At 45.5% G+C, this 19,642-nt stretch overlaps 1 pseudogene; it reads right to left on the bottom strand.

Moving 5' to 3' along the window:
- Window positions 1–372: 372 nt before the first annotated feature.
- Window positions 373–1,226, bottom strand: LOC144131097 (uncharacterized; annotated as a pseudogene).
- Window positions 1,227–19,642: the final 18,416 nt, after the last annotated feature.

Here is a 19,642-nt window from a genome sequence, read left to right on the forward strand (position 1 = left end):
TGCCACTGAATGCATTGTCCCAGTCAAATGTTCGGCTTCCTTTTTGTGGATGGCTCCTTTGTGACGTGTTCAAATGTATACATATTATACCCAAATCCTGCTACAGCCTCCGAAAGAGGATAGCAGTATCCCCAAATAAATAAAAGCCTGCCATGCATAAGGTCTTTTTTACGTTGTGTATGGTTGGAACTGAGGCGAATTTAGTCTCTTTTTTTGCTTTCGTGCGCGGCAAGCAAAAAAGAGGGTTTAAAGCACCGGAGCTACAGCTTGGCAAGAGGACAGATAAAACCATTTGAGGATAAATGGCATTTTATTTACAAAGACAAAATCGGAGCCATATTGTTCGGCATCCGTTTTTACATTGTGTTTACTTTAAACACGGAGCACTTTCCTGTGCCGTGGCTTGCAGGCCAGGTTTTTGCGGTAAGCAGCCCTGTCTGTCACAGTAGCGCCGACGTTGGCTAAGAGTGGCCTCATGAACTTATCAAACACTGCAGATAGTGTGCTTGCGGCGTGGTCATCCCTTGCTGGGAAAACGAAAAGGGGGCACTGCTCTAGTCGAGGCAATAACAGTTCAGCCAGCTGCTCACGCACGTTGCTCTTTTTTATGTGCGGCAGGGCAATGTCAACAGCCTTCTTAACGGTCACAAGGACCGTGACAAATTCTGACTTTGGGAATGTTAGCCCACCCCTTGATTGCAGGTGAATGAGCCCCATCAGCACGGGACTGGGTCCATCCGACTGGTGGAGGGGAGGGCAGAAGCTGCATGTTCTCCGCTCCTCAACTGCTCTCGCCACGAACCCTGCTATATAAGAGATGCTGGCATTTGCTGTGGTTGATGGGGGCCGCTACACTGAAATAGAACATACCCATATTAGTATATGAAGCTAGACATTCTGCAATGTATTCCCATTTGTGAGAGCACAAAAAAAAACAGCTTTTGGCACTAACCTACAAAAAAGTTCCGCAGAGCAAATTTTAGACAGCATGTAGAGACAAAGCTTGTGCATAAACCAAATATGACATTTATCATGTAGCCACTCAACGTGCATTCCATCAAAATTTTCAAATTTTGGGCATTGATACCACTCAGTTGTACGACTCACCTTGACATAACGCGAAATGATCGCTTTTTGGTGGCACTTCACATGGGTGGAGTAGGTGAACGAGGAGTAGGTGAACGAAGCATCGCTTTCAGGGATGTGAAGAGCTCGTCAATGTGCATCACAAAATCTTCAGTTCCCGTGAACCTGAAACAAAAATATGCACACTATTCATAACAGCCAAATATATGTATTAGACAAATCGCTGTTGGCTGCAAAAAAAGAGCACTAGTAGTCCAGCGAGCCAGCCAAGCGTAAGCTCTTGAGAAACATTTGATGCAAGATATACCTGGCTGGGCAACTTGCGCTGTCTCGGTCGATTCATGCGTGGTTGCCTGTGCTGTTGCTTCAGCCGGAACATCAAGTTCGGAGGACGTCACATTCAGGGAGGCACCATGCATACTGCAATACATGTAAAGCAGTTACCACCACTACTAAGCAGCAGCCACATAGAAGCAAAAAGTGCTTGTAACACATTGCCCATCGGCACAGCAGGATTTGCGTGCTCGTGTGTTCTGAACTGTAAAAAATTCCAGTCAGCAGGCAGGCTGCAACACTAGTAGCTGCTCGCATCGTGAAATCGTAGTTGTTCAAGGGCCTGAAATGTGATAAGCTTTCTATTTTGAAACAAGAGACAACCAGTTCACAACTATGAGCACTCGTCCCGGAGCTCAGATAACATGCACCTACCTCAAAACATTATGTTTGTTTTCAACTATTGAAGCTTGGGATGGGCACAGGCTGCCAGTCCGCAAGATCCTCTCCAAGCTAAATGTCACGGCTCTTGCATTCAGACAGTCGTTTCCGCCAGCCATTTGCCGCAAATAACTGAAGAGGAGCTCGACGGGGTCACTCGAGAAGTTCCTTGTTAAAACATAAAAGAAGCCGCTGTCGAGAAGGTACTTAATGCATAGTACCGTAGATTTGCTTGTCAGCAAGATAGCTTCGCAGGTTGCAGCACTAAGAAACTTTTTCCTGCTCCTTTTTCAGGCATTGTAGAGAGTTTTGAGGTAGTCTGGGAACTCCTTCTCCAGCCATTGTAGGCGTTCGTCGGTAGCGCAAAAAAAAGTGCATTTGGTCAGGCTTTATCATATGCACATGTGCTGTTCGGTTGGCACATTGTGGATGGCAAAGCACTTCTGCATTATCTTCATAAACAATATTGTTGCGTCTGCGTTCCTGAACTGTTCTGCCTGAGGGTGGTAATTAACTGGGGTATTCTTTCAAAAAAGAAAGCGCCGAGATAACTTCATCTGAAAACAGCTGCACTGCTCTGCCCACATGCATCTTCTCAAAATTAGTTTGCTCGATGTGCTTCTGTGTCAGGAATCGAACTGGTTTCACAATCTCGTTTTTTTTGAAGGACATAGAGCTGCTTCACAAACTCTCCAGTTATTGGCTGACTGCCATCTGTCATTTCCCCGTCCAGAAGAAGGCTTCGCACGTTTTTTTTTAATATGACACTGGTCAAAGGACAAGAATAGGCTTCTTTCTGGATCACATGGATGACTGAGCACTGGCTTGAGGGAGCCATAGCCCAGGTGGCGCATCATTTTGACATTAATCTTGTGGTTATCCGTGACGATCCGAACGACGTAGAGGCCACACTTTTCAACTTCAGCGATCACTTCTTTTGCCAGCTGATACAGGAGCTTGCCACTTAACCAGTTAGTGAAGAAAAAGCCGCAATGAATTTTGTACGACGTGGACAGGCCTGTTGCAACGAAACACAGCACCCTGTTGGCAAGCACGATGTTGTTTACATTCTCTCCACTCCCAGCGTCTTCTCTCACAGTTTGCTGACCAAAAAAAGCAGTTCATTTTACGATCGTAGATGTATTTGGAGCTTATAGCCATTTCATCCACAATAATTGGAAAACCGCGCTTGCTCTTTCAGCTGCCCCACCTTTTGCTTTAGGCGTTCTTTCATTAATGGTGTGATACCACTTTCACTGTTGGATTTGCCAACATAGCGAAGTAGCGTGTTTTTGAAGGCAATTTCAACAGTCCTCTGTTGCGTATGTAACGGAATGCCTTAGGGGCAAGTAGTAAAAAACTACACAATCCCGGACAAAGTCTGGAGACAACACGGGCCGTTGCCTTGACGCATTGGCGATCTGTTCCGCTAGGCAGTCTTCTAAGCAGAACTGGGCTGTGCCGACCTTGTCCAAGCACTTTCTCAACGCCGAGTGGAGAGTGTGGTTTTCAAAACCACTGAACTTCTTTTTTCGGCGGCTGTTTTCTCGCTGCAGTCTCCCGATAGCATCTACTTTCCTGAACAATTGCACTCTCATTCGGTTTATATTCCTTGAATCCGACTGGTTGCGCGGAAGAAGGTCATCGGTAGTTTGCGTTGCGCAATAAAGGGCCTCACTAGACTGCTGTAATTCACCGACTCCATATTGTGCACTTGGTTTCTCATATCCTGCACCTTTAGGACTTGCTTCTTCATCTTCTAACAAGGGTGTATGAATCAGGCTATCTTCATACACTACAGAAAACGAGCAGGTAGAAGTTGCCGAATGGCCTGTGCTCTTTTCGCGACCACAGGCTGAACCAGCAGCTTCATCAGGGCCGCTCGATAAATTTGGTGCCCTTTATTGGTTTGGAGTAGAATTCTGCGTAAATCGCTCCAACTTACGTCTTTTTTGTGGCGGTTGTGGCTGCATGTAGCTTGGGTAACCCGTGAACACGCTCGGAACAGCATCCCGTTTCAGGCGCCGCAGCTTTGTAGACCCCAAAGTATAATCCGAATCTAAAAAGTGAAGGCTGCAGACGACACTGCTAGCAGACTTGTCATTTGGGACAAAATCTTTTCTTGACATGGCCTTCAGCCATGCTTGGCGGCGATCATCATTCGCGGGAAACTCGTGAAAACTTATTCCAAGTTTTTTTTCTGTCAGAGTGGCAGAAAGGTACGCAGAAGTACATTTATCTGAAAAATACAGAAGCAGATAGGATTGTGGTGCGAAGCTCATGACAGAGAACCGATGCAGTTTTTATCACAGAGCAAATAATTTAATTGCGGGATCACATTAGCTACACGAAACCACTTGCACCTACCAGGAACACATGCAACATAGCGAAACAAAGCCCAGCAAAAAGTTCTCGCTTCAAGAGCAAAAAAAGCAGAGCTCAGAATTTCTGACTCTCGTGGTGCCGTATAAACAATGCACGAGCGCTTATCGTAATTAATTATGTTGTTCGAGACAGAGAGGGCTTCGCTGTAAAGTAGCTGCCCAGTACTTTAAAAATCGAGTGAAAGGCACAAAAAGCATACCTGAGTTTTGTCATACAGCGCGGCAACTTTTGCAACACACACACACAAAAACCATTCAGCACGATGGCATGCAATCTGGACGAAATGTTGCACGGTAAAAGCCTCGGTTGCCCCAGTCGGCTTTTAGACGACCGCTAAAGCTGCATGCAAAAGTAATCCGTGACTGTTTAACAACGTACCTCGACTTCTTTGTAGCTGCAAGAAGGAGTCTAAAGAAATTGACTTCGTATTCACTGTTCTTCTGCGTGAAAACGTGCCAACAGGGTTGATGTCGCCCACGACCTACTTTATACAGTAGGTCGTGATGTCGCCACCTCGCGGCGTGTTACAGAGTTAGCATAATTACACCACGGCCGGTCTCGAGTAGTGCGCGCGCTTCTCTTCTTACGGCCTTCGCAATGGGGTCTGTTTCCGCCTCCCACCGCACCGCGGAGGGGTCGCCACTGCCCCACTGCTCCGCCGCTGTGACCGCCGTTCACGCGGAAGGAGAACGCGCGCCCGCTCCAAGTCCGTCCCGCGTGAGTGGTAACCGTAAGGTCCTGATATTTCACCCCTATGCATTATGCAAGGACCGCGCAATCAGCCTCTTCGATTTGACAGCTAAGAGTTATAATCAACAAAATAACTACCGCGCGCCATCGCGTGCTCTTCTTCAGTATGACTGCATGGTCGCATGAGGCTTTGGTACACTCACGTCAACACTTTCTACCCGTTAAATTTGGAGAGAAATCTATCAGCATCTTCAGATTGCCTACAGACAGGTTTTAACCAGTGTGTAGAATTATAAGCGACCTGAAGCGTTTATATGACAGATTCCTAAGAATTCCGAAGCGTATAAAATATAGCTCCTGAAATCTCAAGCGCTGCCGTTTTTGTTTTGCACGAAAGCGGATTTAGCAAGAATTCATGACGCTGGACGGATTCAGAGAAACGAAAACAAATTTATTCACAGCTAAATTCAAGGTGTCCAATGCGGTGCGCTCAGATCCATAACTTCAATATGTTTAAGTTCAGAACATATCAGTTGGTTGAAACACTCTACATATCTATAGCATCGCGACTGACGCACATCTATTGCAGATTCAGTCGGTTTAGTACATGAGTGATCAACAACTTCCCATCAAAGAAAATGGCATGAACAACGCTGTGGAAGTAAGAAGAGCGCCAAACAAAAAGAAGAAAAGTTCACAGTCGGAAAAGCTTCCTGGATGGTTTATGCACATAATTAGCTGGCTTCTCGTTCCTGTCGGTGACTTTCTTGGTGTAGTTAACAAGAAGTATTCTGAGAAAATTTTCAGATATCAAAGAAGCGACATCAAAGAAATATGCGAGGCTCGGAAAAAAAAAGCAAGCGCAGACCAACAGTGACGTTTGCGCTTCGCACATAAGAGGGATTTCAAGTTGGCAGGCTTTTCTGCACGTTAAGATCGGCGAATTCGGACCTTGGGAGGATTATTAGAAAACCAATATAAAGGCGGATGAGTCGGAATTCGAGACATAATACGACACGCAGCTGCGAGGAATGCAGTTCGCGGAAGCAGCGGCGACAATGGCGTCGTCAGGTAGCCGAGTCAGGAGACGATACACCCTATTCCTGACAATGTGGCGAGAAAAAGAAAGCAATGGTTATGGCGGCATTGAAACTTATATGAATCCGCCGCGATGGCTTAGTGGTTGGAGTGCTAACCTACTGAGCCATTTCTATGAAGGCGAAATTCTAGATTCCCGTGTACTGTGCAGTGTCTGTGCACGTTGAAGAACGCCAGGTGGTCGAAATTTCCAGAGCCCTTCACATTGGCGTCCCTCATAGCCCGAGTCGCTTTGGGACATTAAACCCCCATAAACCATAAACCATTCCGTTAACCTTCGCATTAACTAAATTCTCTACCAGCACTTCACTTCGGCATGGACTATGAGACATGCAAGAAATTGACCGAAATACGACCTTCGGCATTTCAGACCGCACCATCTGTCATTTCCCTGTCATACCTTTAAGGAACGAGAGTGATTGGACCTTTGATGTTTCTATGGTTCGAATTTTTCTATGAAAACTCCGTTCACGTGTGAACTTATTGGCTGACATGTAGATAAATCATTTGGTTTTTGTTTTCTTTCGTTTCGGTGAATCGTTGAACAAGAAGCAGCGAAAAAACAGCACGAAACCAGGCGATCACCGCCCGCCGCCGCAGAAGCAGGCGGGCAGAGAGCGGTCCCTAGCAGTGGGGTCGTCGCGCCCCTGGCAGCGGCGAAAGGCGTAACTCTTGGAGAAAAACTCCAATTGCTTCCGCGGCGAATGCGAAGGCCATAAGAAGGAAAGCGCGCGCTCCCCTAGAGACCGGCCGTGATTACACTTCTCCATTGCGCTACGCGCCGAATGGGACGGCCTGAGCAACGGCGCAAGGTCGGAGCCGATCGCGGAGGCCACGGGTCGGCAAGCTCGGTTTGGGTAACTGTGGTTAGGTGGCGTAACTGCAGTTTCGTCTGCAGTGTGAGCGCGGCTAACTATATTTACGAGGAACCGTAGTTATCTTAACTGTGGTTAAGGTCGCCAGTGTAAATGCGGTATTACCCGCTTCTTGCCGACCCACCGACAGGAATTTGTGAGGGCAAATAGTCACTCCGCGGCGCCGAGCTAGCAACAAAAGGACGGATACTTCTCACAAAGCCGCGGGCATCCCCAGATCCCTTACAACTGTCTTAAGCAGCTAGAGTTGCTAAGTGTTTGCTGCATTGCCTTCTTCTTTGAGGGAAAGCCGTCTCTAAGGTCAGTACAATTAAAAAACTTCTCTTTAATGACATAGCCCTTTGGGCCAGGTCGACATACTGATCCGGTGTCTTCGGCTTATCGATGATTTTTTTTACAGATTTCTAGATATCTTACTGGGGTGGCACTGGTGAACTTACTAGCCTAACAAAATGAACCTCCTAGCCTTTATCAAATTGATATTGCGTTTCTTATTTTTTAGAGCGATAACTCTTAAGGTGAAGGCTCGACGCCTACGAGCAAGTGATCCCGACCATTCTTTTTGTGTAGTCGGTGCTGTCAGCATGACGAGTCCGCACATTGGGTTTTCAGGGAAAATTGATGCAGTAACTGTCTCACTTCTTGGTGGGCACCTGAACCGCCATGTGAGGGAAGGGTGAAGGGGGCGTGAAAGGAGGAAGCGAGAAAGCGGAACCGTAGTGATTACGCAGCCAGGATTGGACCAGCTTCGCATCTGGCCGCAGCGCAGGACGCGATGAGATACTACCGCCTGATAGTAATAATAATAATTGGTTTTGGGGGAAAGGAAATGGCGCAGTATCTGTCTCATATATCGTTGGACACCTGAACAGCGCCGTAAGGGAAGGGATAAAGGAAGGATTAAAAGAAGAAAGGAAGAGAGAGGTGCCGTAGTGGAGGGCTCCGGAATAATTTCGATCACCTGGGGATCTTTAACGTGCACTGAAATCGCACAGCACACGGGCACCTTAGCACTCCCACCTGATTGTTAAGGCATTTCTGCAGCATGGTCTGCCCCTTAAACTCCTTCATTTGTTTGTTCATGGCACAATCCAGGTGCCTATGCAGAGCGAGCCCACTACGGCGCCCTTTCTTTCCTTGCAACCTCTAGTAGAGCTTATGCAAAACTGCCGCCATCTCTTGGAGAAACGGGAAAGCGGTGGAATGTCGTCATCTTTGAAGATTATTGTGGCCAGTGCCTCCTCTGCTCGGGCTTCGAGCGCGCCCTGCGATAGCCTTTGTACGGCCTGTGCTCCTCGGAAAGTCTATTTCCTGGCAACTGAGGCTGTACAAATGAGTGATGGGTGGTCAGTTGGCCTTTCCGTGGCGCATAGGTCTGCAAGTGGCTTTGCAGAGACTTATTAATAATTGGTTTTTGGGGGAAAGGAAATGGCGCAGTATCTGTGTCATATATCTTTGGACACCTGAACCGCGCCGTAAGGGAAGGGATAAAGGAGGGAGTGAAAGAAGAAAGGAAGAATAGGTGCCGTAGTGGAGGGCTCCGGAATAATTTCGACCACCTGGGGATCTTTAACGTGCACTGACATCGCACAGCACACGGGCGCCTTAGCGTTTTTCCTCCATAAAAACGCAGCCGCCGCGGTCGGGTTCGAACCCGGGAACTCCGGATCAGTAGTCGAGCGCCCTAACCACTGAGCCACCGCGGCGGGGCCAGAGACTTATTACGCGTCCAAAACACATTCGGAGCGCCACTGGGAAACAGCTACAAACTTTGCACGGATTCATATGTCTGCCTGCCGACGATAAAGGCGAAGAAATGCAGGAAGCAAGTATAGTTCTCGTGTGCTGCTAAAATATACGAAATTAGGTCTACTTTTGAACAGGTTTTATTTTGGTCGATGCATTTCGACAGCAGGCCTGCCGCTTAGGGAGCTGCTGCCATGGTATTGTTTATTGTGCGTTTGTGCCACGCCGGAGGCGAGCGATAGTAAACGCTAATGCTTGCAGCCCTCCAGCATTTCGCCTCCATCGAAATGCGGCTGCCGCGGCCTGGATCCAACCATGCGTCTTTAGGGCCGAGCACCACAACTATTGTGCCACCGGCTACCGCCGCTGAAGAGAAGTGACCACGCATTTTTTATAATGTGAATTAAGCCCTGCAATATAGTTTTCTGTGATGGTTACTCAATGACTGTTCTACAGCTCATATTTATGGGCAATGTTGACAGGTGCTCATCCGGAGCGACAAATTCGCGTGGCCACAACGGACAGGTAGTACTCGCTGCTTGCGATGCGGGATGAACCCGGTACTTGCATGGACGCCGTCGCTCCACAAACCTTGCCATGATTTTACCCTGAACAAATTGCACGAAAGGTCGTTACGAGAACAGAAAGGACTGATATCGCGACAGGCGCTCAGGCTAACATCTTGCACACGCCTGTATTATCACCATTAGCCTTCTTTCAAGAAAAACCATACACTCAGACAAGAACTAACCACGCGTGAAACAACTGCACTCTAAGAAAAAAAGGAGTGGTCTTAGTCCTTTGAGGGGGTAAATCCACTGACGCTGTGGCGACCCCCTTTTGGTGTAACGTTACACCTTCGTCGGGGGCCTAAGTGCGCACAGTGTAATGTTTAGGCTGTTATCGGGGTAATGTTATTCCGTCTGGCGAAGTGTAAGTATAACCCTTTGATGACTAACGTTACCCCTCCTCAGAAAGACTAACGCTTAGGCCATGAAAGTGTAAACATATGCTTCACTTTCTGGTGCATGTTTGCGCCCACTCAGACTAAGCTTACGCTCAATCCCAGGGCGCAAACTTATACTCGCAAGGGCTACAGTTAATCCTGTCTAATGAGCTTATTACAACCCTCCTACAGAGCAACTTTGCACCTTATCAATGAGCGTAACATTGATCTGCAAGAGCATATGGGTTCCTCTTTTAGGTGCACCTTTACGCCATGTTAGGAAGGGTAACGTAAGCGTAAGCTTACCCTCGCAGGGGCTATAGTTACCTAATGAGTTTTTTAAAACGCTTCTATGGTGCAACTTTGCACCACGTCAGTGGGCATAACATTGCTCTGAAAGTGTGTATGTTTTGCTCTTTTAGGTGCGTCCTTACGTCTCTTTTGGACGGGTAACGTTACCGTCCAGAGGAATGTATCCCATATTACAGTGTATTGTTATAACTTCTCGAATGTAGGGCACAGGCACTTTCGCTGCGATACTAGGCATCCATTGTTATTAAAGTAAGATCGTTTTTGGGCCTGTAAAGCAAACCACTTCACTTTGTAGGTGTCGGTAATGGTGCATCTACTTTAGTATTACACACATCAAAACCAAACGCAGCATTACAATACACCTACAGAACAAAGCTGCTTGCTGAAAAGGCATGATAAGCACCTCACTGCCATCAAGTTCACAGATGTTTTTCTCTCCCACATTCCTGGTTATGTTCGTGTTAGTGCGATAAGATTGTGGCGTGCCGTGCTGCACTTCAGAGTGCAGTTTTGGACTCCAGTGATTGTACACCAGTATGCACGACAGGGTTTATTTTTTATGGAATTTAAAATGGCAGCATAACTCAGCAGTCTTCTGTCAACGTCATGATGGCATCCATTCTCCAAGCGAACCTGTGTGACAAAAAGAAATCCTTGAAACATGACGGGCAGTACACACATCTAACGCATAAATTGTAATTATGAGATCAAAATTTAATCTGCGACAATTTGGTCTGAAGCGCGAAGGCGTATGTGTGGTGTTTTCCAAGCGAGCATGCTGTACAGGCCAAGAAATAAGTAAAAGATTAAACAACACAAGCTCTGGATACAAAATCATTGCATAATCGTTCATGGCACTGATTGAAGAACATGCATGCCCCACCAGCTAGACCAAACTAGAAGGCTCCTACATTTGGTGTGCAGTACACATATCTCACATGCAGTGGAAGTATAGAGCGCAGCTCCAACTTCCGTAAATTACCTAGTTTTTTTTTATTACAGCTTTCTTTCGGCGTTTATTCAAAGGGGCCCGATTTTGCAGCTGAAATCTACAAGACATAAGAAACCGTACCGCAGTATATTTGACGCTTGTAAAATGATAAGCAGGGCGTCTTCACTCACCCCGTTGCTATCGTGCATGCAGTGGTGCTACCATCTAGTTAGAGTCAGTGTATGACCATGGAAGATCTTTTTGCAAACAAAAATGACCTGAAGTGAGCTCTTGTTCAGCTGTTGTCCAGTTATGCTTTTGGCGCTAGCTAGCAAAATTGTGGCAGAATTTTTGCCGCCTGCGCGCAACAAAAGCGTATGTGCACTGAGATAGTGCGTTTCTTTCTGCAACTACTTGGAATATTATATGTCAGCTTCTTCAAAAGTATGTCTTCCGACCAAAAGTACTCGTTTACAGACAGCAGTCTCGCATTTTCAGAAAAAGGTTGGATTCCCCTTAATCTATTTCGGGACCGACTAACCCATCTCCCCTTTCGTGGCAAGAACAGGAAGTGATAACGAAGACTGTGGTAAATGTCTCGAACCCAGAGGACACACTCACATTCTTCGAGCGAATGAAAACTCCGGATGGGCGCCCACTGCCTGCAGCGGAGTGTAGGCAGAAAAAGGAGGGATACCGTCCTTCCTCACAGAGCAGTGGGGAGTGGGTTGTTCCTCGTACTGGCTAGGAGTGCGCGGGGGAGGGGGAAGGGACGGAAGTTAGCGCGACGGTGTTGTTCAGTAGAAAAGTTTTAGAAAGTTTAGCGTGAGGTAGCTCACCACTTCCGGCGCACAGGAACAAAGGCCCATTCCCTTCTATTTCCTGCCTAGCCTCTACTGCAGTGCTACCGAAGGTTGACTGCATGAGCACAATTGTACTCTTGATGGCTCTCTCCAGGCCACTTTGAAGTAAACGGGCGACATTCCCGAGCTTACTCAGAAGAGGGAACTTCACTCTTTTCGTTTCCACAAAAAATGCGAGAGTGTCGTCCGGGAACGAGACCTTTTGGTCGGAAAACAAGCCTTGCGGAGAAGCTGACTTACACATTTCTGCAAATGGTCTATTTTGCAAGTTGTCAACTCTCGTCAGGATTAAGTGACTAGGAATAGCGATAGAAAAATGTTTGGTGAAGATTAAGCAGGACCATAGCAGCATGGAGCTAATGCTCGAGTTCGGGGGAAAAAAAAGGCCCTTTTCTGCATTAAAAGAAGAGCAAATCCTGACCGCGCCACTCAGCTGCGTCTGGAAAAAAGATGCCATATGGCGTTGGGCCTCATCATAAAAAAGGTTTGTACTCCAGTTCAATCAATTTTTAAACTTCAACCGCTCAGAGCAATCATCAAGGTTCTGAAAGAAAGTAGGACTCACCCTCTGAAGCTCATAGGCCAAATTAGCTGCACTCATGCTTGAGGTCGCATGCATTTGGAAGCGTACACCCGCCGCCAAGAGTTCAAGAAAGGCGACTGTGCCGAAAACAGCTAATTGCTTCGTATCCACAACTTATTGCTGGAGATATAAGGGTGCATTGCACAATTTGGACCATGACAATTAATATCTATTCTAAGATCCACGAACTGGCGAGGGCGAAATTGAGTTGTTTTACTAAAAGTGTACATGAGCGTAAGTAATTGCCCACCACCACCCGCCCTCTACAAAATACAAGCAGATAAACAGTCGACCGTACTTACCAGGACTGATACGGCGTCATCGCAAAGTTAGCCTGTTGGCAGGCTATCGAAACGCGTTATTCGCTCGGCGACTGCACACCACAGGTACAGAGTCGGACAGCAGATAGCATGACAGACTGTCCAGAGACGCGAAGTGCAAGCTGCGCCCTGCAGCAGGTGCCAGTATCGGGCAGTGCCATGACAGGTCGCGCTTTCCTCCTCCTGCGGGCAGATTTTTTCTTCTCTTCTTTTTGTTCCCCGGACCGGATTCCGCGTGTCCCCCGCGTATGCTTTCTTGGTAGAGGGATTTAGCATACCGGAGACATACTACCGGCTTTAGATACGCCTGCTGTGCACGTGCAGCGGCCCTTCCCGGCCGGGTGCTTGCTTCTGCGCATATGTAAAAAATTCCTTGGTTAACTGTCCGAATAGAAAATCGCCTGTTTTCTTGACGGCTGAATAATAAAAGAAGTGTGCGGTAGGAAATATCGCGAATGTACATATGCTCTGCGCTTCTGGTCTCTAAAATGGCAGCCACTATGAAGGTGGTGCAAGCGTGCTTTAATATAAGTTATTTGAAATATAGCGTATAAGTTAGAAAATGAGCAAGTGCACGCACTTAAGCTGAAAAAGCCTGTTTTCGATTTCTGCTTCTGCTAATTCTTACATGTACGACAATCGCTACTATACTATTGCTAGAAAGAAAACTAAATGTTGACACAGCTCCGTTATATGTCATTCTTCAACACCTTACAGAAAATAAGCAACCGAGTACAATTGAAATGACTCCCTCAGAAATGTATATGAATACCGGGGTGAATTACAGCCTCAGGAAAGTAACGTAACTCTTCCGTTACTTTCCTCCCAACATTTATAGTTCCATGACACAAATTTACTCAGAATGCAGTGAACTGCAGCAGCTTGCTTGATGATTTGTTCTTTTAATAAACTGCACATCTCCAACCAAAAATTTTAATTTTAACTCAACGTTTCCAGGCTTACTCGGCTCCTTCATCAGGGGTGTCTGAGGGCTGTAGCTAGCGTCTTTTAAGTATTGAGGGGAGGAGGGGGTCAAAGGAATGACAGCTGTGATGCGAAAGGCATGGTGGAGGGAGAGAGGGTGTTAAGGCTGTTAGTCACGTTGTCGCACTGTGGAGAGGCGGTCAATGGCGACTTTTTTTTGTTGAGTTGAAGAGCGAAGTCCCTGGGCATATACTGGGGGCAGGTTTCCTTTTGTGCGGTTGATGTTGTTCGGGGTGGTTTGAAAATGCCAGGATTCCAGAAGGAGCCTTTTGTGGTAATTTGTTTCGGTTCCCAGGATGCGGGTTTCTTCGAAGTTGATTCTACGGTCGGAGTCCTCGGAATGTTCCAACCAAAAATTAAAACTTTTGTTTGGAGATGTGCAGTTTATTACAAGTCTTCAAACCCAACTAGACAGACAAATCTGTCAAAATGTTTAGTTTTTAATGATTTGTTCTACGCTGTTAATTTCCGAGGGCAATTGTTTTTCGAAGCTGCGGTCAAAAAACGTTCCTACGTTTACTCGCGAAGCGATTAGCGGCCGCACTGATCACTTTTAGAACACCTTGCGTCGATTTTGGGTGTAATGAGAGGTAAGCTGCGGCGCCATGTGACAAGACAGGGGAGGGGGGGGGGCGGGCTACAGAGCGGTCACGTGATACCTCTCGGGAGGAGAACTCCCATAGAAGACGGCGTTGACCCGGTTGCGTATTTCCGTTTGCTAGCCGCTGCAGACAAGCCCAATGTTGCCCACACCAACGCGCGCGCTGAGCAACTGTTGCCATGACAACTATGTACATGCCATTGTTGCCAACGCGCACGCGGAGTAGCTGTTCCCATGGCAAAGTGTGGAAAATAGACGCGACGCCGGTAATTGCAAATGGCGGCGCCCTGATGCCTCTGGGTGTTCGTGCTTTTCGATGACAGCAACGATGACTGCCGCTTGCGGCGATTTTGTTCGCTTTCATTCTTTGCATCGACGCCGGTGAGGCGGTGAAGCAACGATTTTTGCCGTAGGGGTGGTATGGGATAAGTTTAATGAAGGTGAGCAATTTATCTGGGACAACTGTGCTGTCCCAGTTTTTTTTAGCGCGTAAGAGACTAAATGAATACATTGCGTAAAATAGTGCCGTTTGGCCAATTTATCTGAGACATTGGGCTGTCCCAGTTTGTTTTTTTTTTAGTGCGTAAGAGACTGCATGAATACATGGCGTAAAAGAGTGCCGTTTGGGCAAGCTTAATTCAATGTATGTGCAAATGGCTGCGTTCCACGACCACAGAACAGTTTACCCTGTGGACTTTCTTCTTAGAGAGGAACAGAAAGAAGTTGTGAAGAACAAGGTACCGTGAATGGTACAGGTAAATATTCTAGGTAATGGTCTTTTTTTGTTAGAAATTTTCCACAACTTGGGCTATTTTCATCTTGTTCAATCATGCAAATGTTTTAGAAACTCCTGGTATTTTCTGGCTTTTTTTTTGTATATGCCCAAAATTTGGTGCCTACGCACGCACGCAGTTTACTTGCAAAATCAGCTGGTGAGGACAACACCTGTAGTTCACCTTTTGGTGTTTTCCGTCTTATTAAAGCTCAGTTTTCGGTGACAGCAGTTCCTTTGACATTAGAATATCATAGTCTGTCGAGTAGCAGGTCAACTTTAATTTATCCTCAATGTTCTTTTAAGTTTTGTTTAATTTGTGCCCAGTCATAACTGAAGCTTATATTGTGTGTAGTTATGCAGCATTCATTTGGGGGCTGAAATTTTTCAGAGAACTTTAAAATTACTCTCAAAAGTGCACTTCATCCTTAAATAATTTAGTTAACATGAGGTTCACGATTGCTATGCACTGAGAGAGCAATAAAACCTGCTCATAACTGTACGTTGTACAAAGATTGCTTTTAGATAAAGGGTCTAAAGCTGTGTAAGTGAGGTTGTATAATGACTAATAATAAGCTGGTCCATCTAAAAACAGATCTTTCATATGCGCAATTTTATATTCTAGAGAGCTGTGGTGCACAAAGTTTCTGAATGGCAAACACTGAAATATACACCTCATTAGTGTTGCACCCAGCTTCAGTGTATGTTGACTCGAGATAGATTGCTCGAAATGTAGGTGCATGAATTTATATCTGAAGGGAATTTAGTGAGGAAATCACTTCCAGTTCTCAACATTTGAAAGGGTCATACACGTAGTGTAACGCTGAACAAACTTGCAAAGGCTTAGTCCCGTTTTGAGCTGTGCTAATTTTAATTTCCCTTGCAATTCTACATGTATGAAATTATATGCATTTAAAAAAAAGAGGCCAGACATGGTGTCAGTGAGGTCATTAATAGTTTCATTCTTGCTGAGATGGCCGCTTGTGCTGCTAGCTAAGCTTTCTCCAACCGTTACGAATTGCAAACATGCTCATGACAGAAGAAGAAAGTTGGCACATTTTGTAGGTGCCAGTCAGAGTTCTTTCATACATTGCGGAAGTAGTGTACTTTATTACATAGATAAGCTTCATGCAGTTACTATGATTTGAACTGCATGAAAAGGTTGATGTATTGTGAACATGGTTAAACAAGAATAAAGGGAGGCCACAGTAAATGTCATACTGTCACTCAATTTCGAAAATGACACCTAATTTTCGTTACATCTTGTCTTCTCTGTAGTGAAGCATAAGATATTAGAATACATGAATCACCACATGGTATTTAGCTAGGCCTGCTATGTGACTTAAAATTCAATTTATTTTCTCATGCTGTTTCGGTTTAGACAGCCGGACAATGGCTATGACATCAAAGGTCAGTATAGGTCACTGCTTCTTCATTTGTAGTCATTCTCACTCTTGAGACAGGCTGGTTTTAGCATTGCAGTTAATGAAAACAAAGAAGGAGCAGTTATATTGCAGTTTATTTTATGCCGCATGTGGCGTACACCGACCTTTGATATCACAACCATCTCATAGCTGCTGGAATCAAAACAGCATCAAGAGGAAATTCGATTGTAAATTATTTAGCCACTGATGTGTATGGGGTGATCCATATATACTAATGTCTAACGCATCGTTTCAAACAAAAAAACACGCAAAGATTTGGTGTGGGTATAGTCCTGTAAAAAGTGAAAAAGCAAGAAAGGAAGGAAAAGGAATGAGAACTACACACACACACACAGAATTTGAAGAGCAATGAAGAGAGGTAGCGAGTGTGTTCCTTGCCTTACCTGCATTATGTTTCTCACGTCAAGAAAGCTGCAGGCAGGTAACGAGTAAGCCTATGTTTTTGGTGCCATTTATGCGAGGAGCTCCAAATTTTTGTGGACTTTGGCAATACATTTTGCTGCATGAATGTTCTGTCTTGTCAAGCTTAGAGTGGCGTTCCTATGTCGTTTTAGAGGCATAACTGCTTCATGGTGCTTTTACAAATACACATACTGACTATAAATATGAGAAAAATGTGGAGATGGTGCAAAGACAACGGCGACATTCTTGAAAGAACAAAAATGAACAAGGATACTGCACCATTTTCACTATGAGCTCAGACCCACCTATTGATTTGTTGAATTCCAACAGCATTTTGTGAATGAAGATTCATCTAGGACCACTGTTTATTTTCAGAAATGAGACCACTGCCACTCGGAACAGTGAATTGCAAAAGCTACAAAGGAATAATTTCAAAGCATATTAGGAAAAACAAATCTGCCACAACAAGAAACACACTGACATCAATGGCAAATATGTTGAGAGATGTCTGAATGAATAGACTCTTTTGGTACAACCATTGTCTTTCGTTCCATCAACTAACGGCCACAAATTTTAGACCTCCTCTCGTAAGCTTGCCAAGGTGTACTTAAGGTTGAGCAAAAGATTAAGAGCTGAAAGAGTTAACAAAAAAAAGACATAAGCAAACACAATGCGCCTCAGGGCCATCAACACGGCCCTTTATTCCAACTTGCGGCTCATTCAAAAACATCCCATTCGGTAATACTCTCTGGGGGGCTAAGTTGGTGCATGGTTTTGAAAACGGACGCGCAAAGCAGACAACGTTGGGGGAAGACAGACGAAACAAGTGCAACTGTTTATTCACCTATTGAAGCAAGTGAATAAATAGACAAAAAGGCAAGAGCAGAGAGGGACCTACACACACGCACAAGCAGAAACAATAAGGTAACAAACGGCTATAGAAAAAAAATGTGTCTCAGCACATATCTAAAAAGACACTTTCTTTTCTGTCAATTGTAAGCGAGGGTGTGCTTACATAATCTCTTCTGCCTTTGTTGATGTAGAACGCCTTTATAAGTTCACGGGCTGTAGTATCTTTGCCCCTGCTTAGGATTTTTGTTTCCTTCAGCTTCGCCTGGCATTTTTTCTTCTTTTTCCCTGCAGGCTTTACAGTAATGTGGTAAGAAAGAACCCGCGCCGTTCTTTAATGCGTGATTATGGTCAGCAAGGCTATCATTAATACATCAGCCCGTTTGGTCAATGTAAGATTTCCCACACGTCAGCGGGATCTGATAAACTACACCCACTGCACATTTCACAAATGGTGTCACATGCTTTTTCTGGCATTCTGCTTTTTTTGGTTTGTGTGAATCCATTTTGCCACACAAGGAGAACAGCTTCTTGGGGGTGGAAAAACTACACGAACTTTAAACTTTGCCTCAACATGTTTCAAATTGTGTGCCATCTTATGAATATAAGGAATTATCACAGGTTTAGTTTTCTGTTTGGCAACATCGTTTTTTGCTCCGTTATTACACTTTTCTTTTTTTAACCTTTTTCAGTAACACTTTGGCAACTGAGCAGAGTAGGATAGCCATCTTGTTGAAGCCTGGTCTTGCCTTTTTGCTGATCTATTCACTCGCTTTCCAAGTGAATACACAGTTGCAGAGTTGCAGTCGTTTCGTCTGTCTTTCTCCTGTGTTGTTGGTTTTGCGCAGTCTTTTTTCAAAATTCCATTCGGTGACACCTGACTGCCCCAGATAGCGGAAGTAGATGCACATCTACTTCTGGCATTTTGGCCAATTAGGTGTCGCTGAAAGGGACGTTTTCAACAGGGACACAAATTGGAATACAGGCCGAGATTCGCCTACCGTGTGGGAGTATGTCCATTTGACAATGCACTGTAGTAAATGCAAGAAACATATGGCTGCTGCCCTGCCCTTGAAAACACAGTGTTCTTTGCAAAGGCAAGAGGTAAAGCTGAAAGGAAGGTAACTGAGGCTTTCATATCGCTAAGAATGCCGACAAAAGTATATAAGCACGCCATCTATCTTCATCATTATCATCATCAGCATGACTGCGCCCACTGCAGGGCAAAGGCCTCTCCCATGTCCCTCCCATTAACCCTGTCCTTTGCCAGCTGCAGCCACCGTATCCCCGTAAACTTCCTAATCTCATCCGCCCACTTAACTTTCTGCCGTCCCCTGCTACTGTTGCCTTCTCTTGGAATCCACTCCGTTACCCCTAAGGACCAATGGTTGTTTTGCCTTCGCATTACATGCCCTGCCCAAGCCCATTTCTTCCTCTTAATTTCGACTAGGATGCCATTAACCCGTGTTTGTTCCCTAACCCACTCTGCCCGCTTCCGGTCTCATAACGTTACACCTAACATTTTTCTTTCCATGGCTCGCTGTGTTGTCCTTAACTTAAACTGAACCCTTTTCGTTAGCCTCTACGTTTCTGCCCCATAGGCGAGTACCGGCAAGATACAGCTGTTGTACACTTTTCTGTTGAGGGATATTGGTAAACTGCTATTCATGATCTGGGAGAACCTGCCATATACGCTCCGCCCTTCTTATCCTTCTAGTTATATCCCTTTCATGATCTGGATCAGGTCTCTGCCTGCCCTAAGTAGACATATTCCCTTACCACTTCCAGCATCTCGCTTCCAATTGTGAACTGCTGTTCCCTTGCTAGGCTATTGAACATTACTTTGGCTTTCTGCATGTTAATATTTAGACCCACCGTTCTGCTCTGCCTGTCTAAATCATTGATCATGCTTTGCAATTCATCTCGTGAGTGACTCAGCAAGACAATGTCATCAGCAAATCACAGATTATTTAGGTATTCTCCATTAACTCTTATCCCCAGCTGTTCCCAATTCAGGCCACATGATGTTATAGCCCTTTT

This window comes from Amblyomma americanum, chromosome 1 (genome assembly GCF_052857255.1).
Source record: "Amblyomma americanum isolate KBUSLIRL-KWMA chromosome 1, ASM5285725v1, whole genome shotgun sequence".
NCBI lineage: Eukaryota > Metazoa > Arthropoda > Arachnida > Ixodida > Ixodidae > Amblyomma > Amblyomma americanum.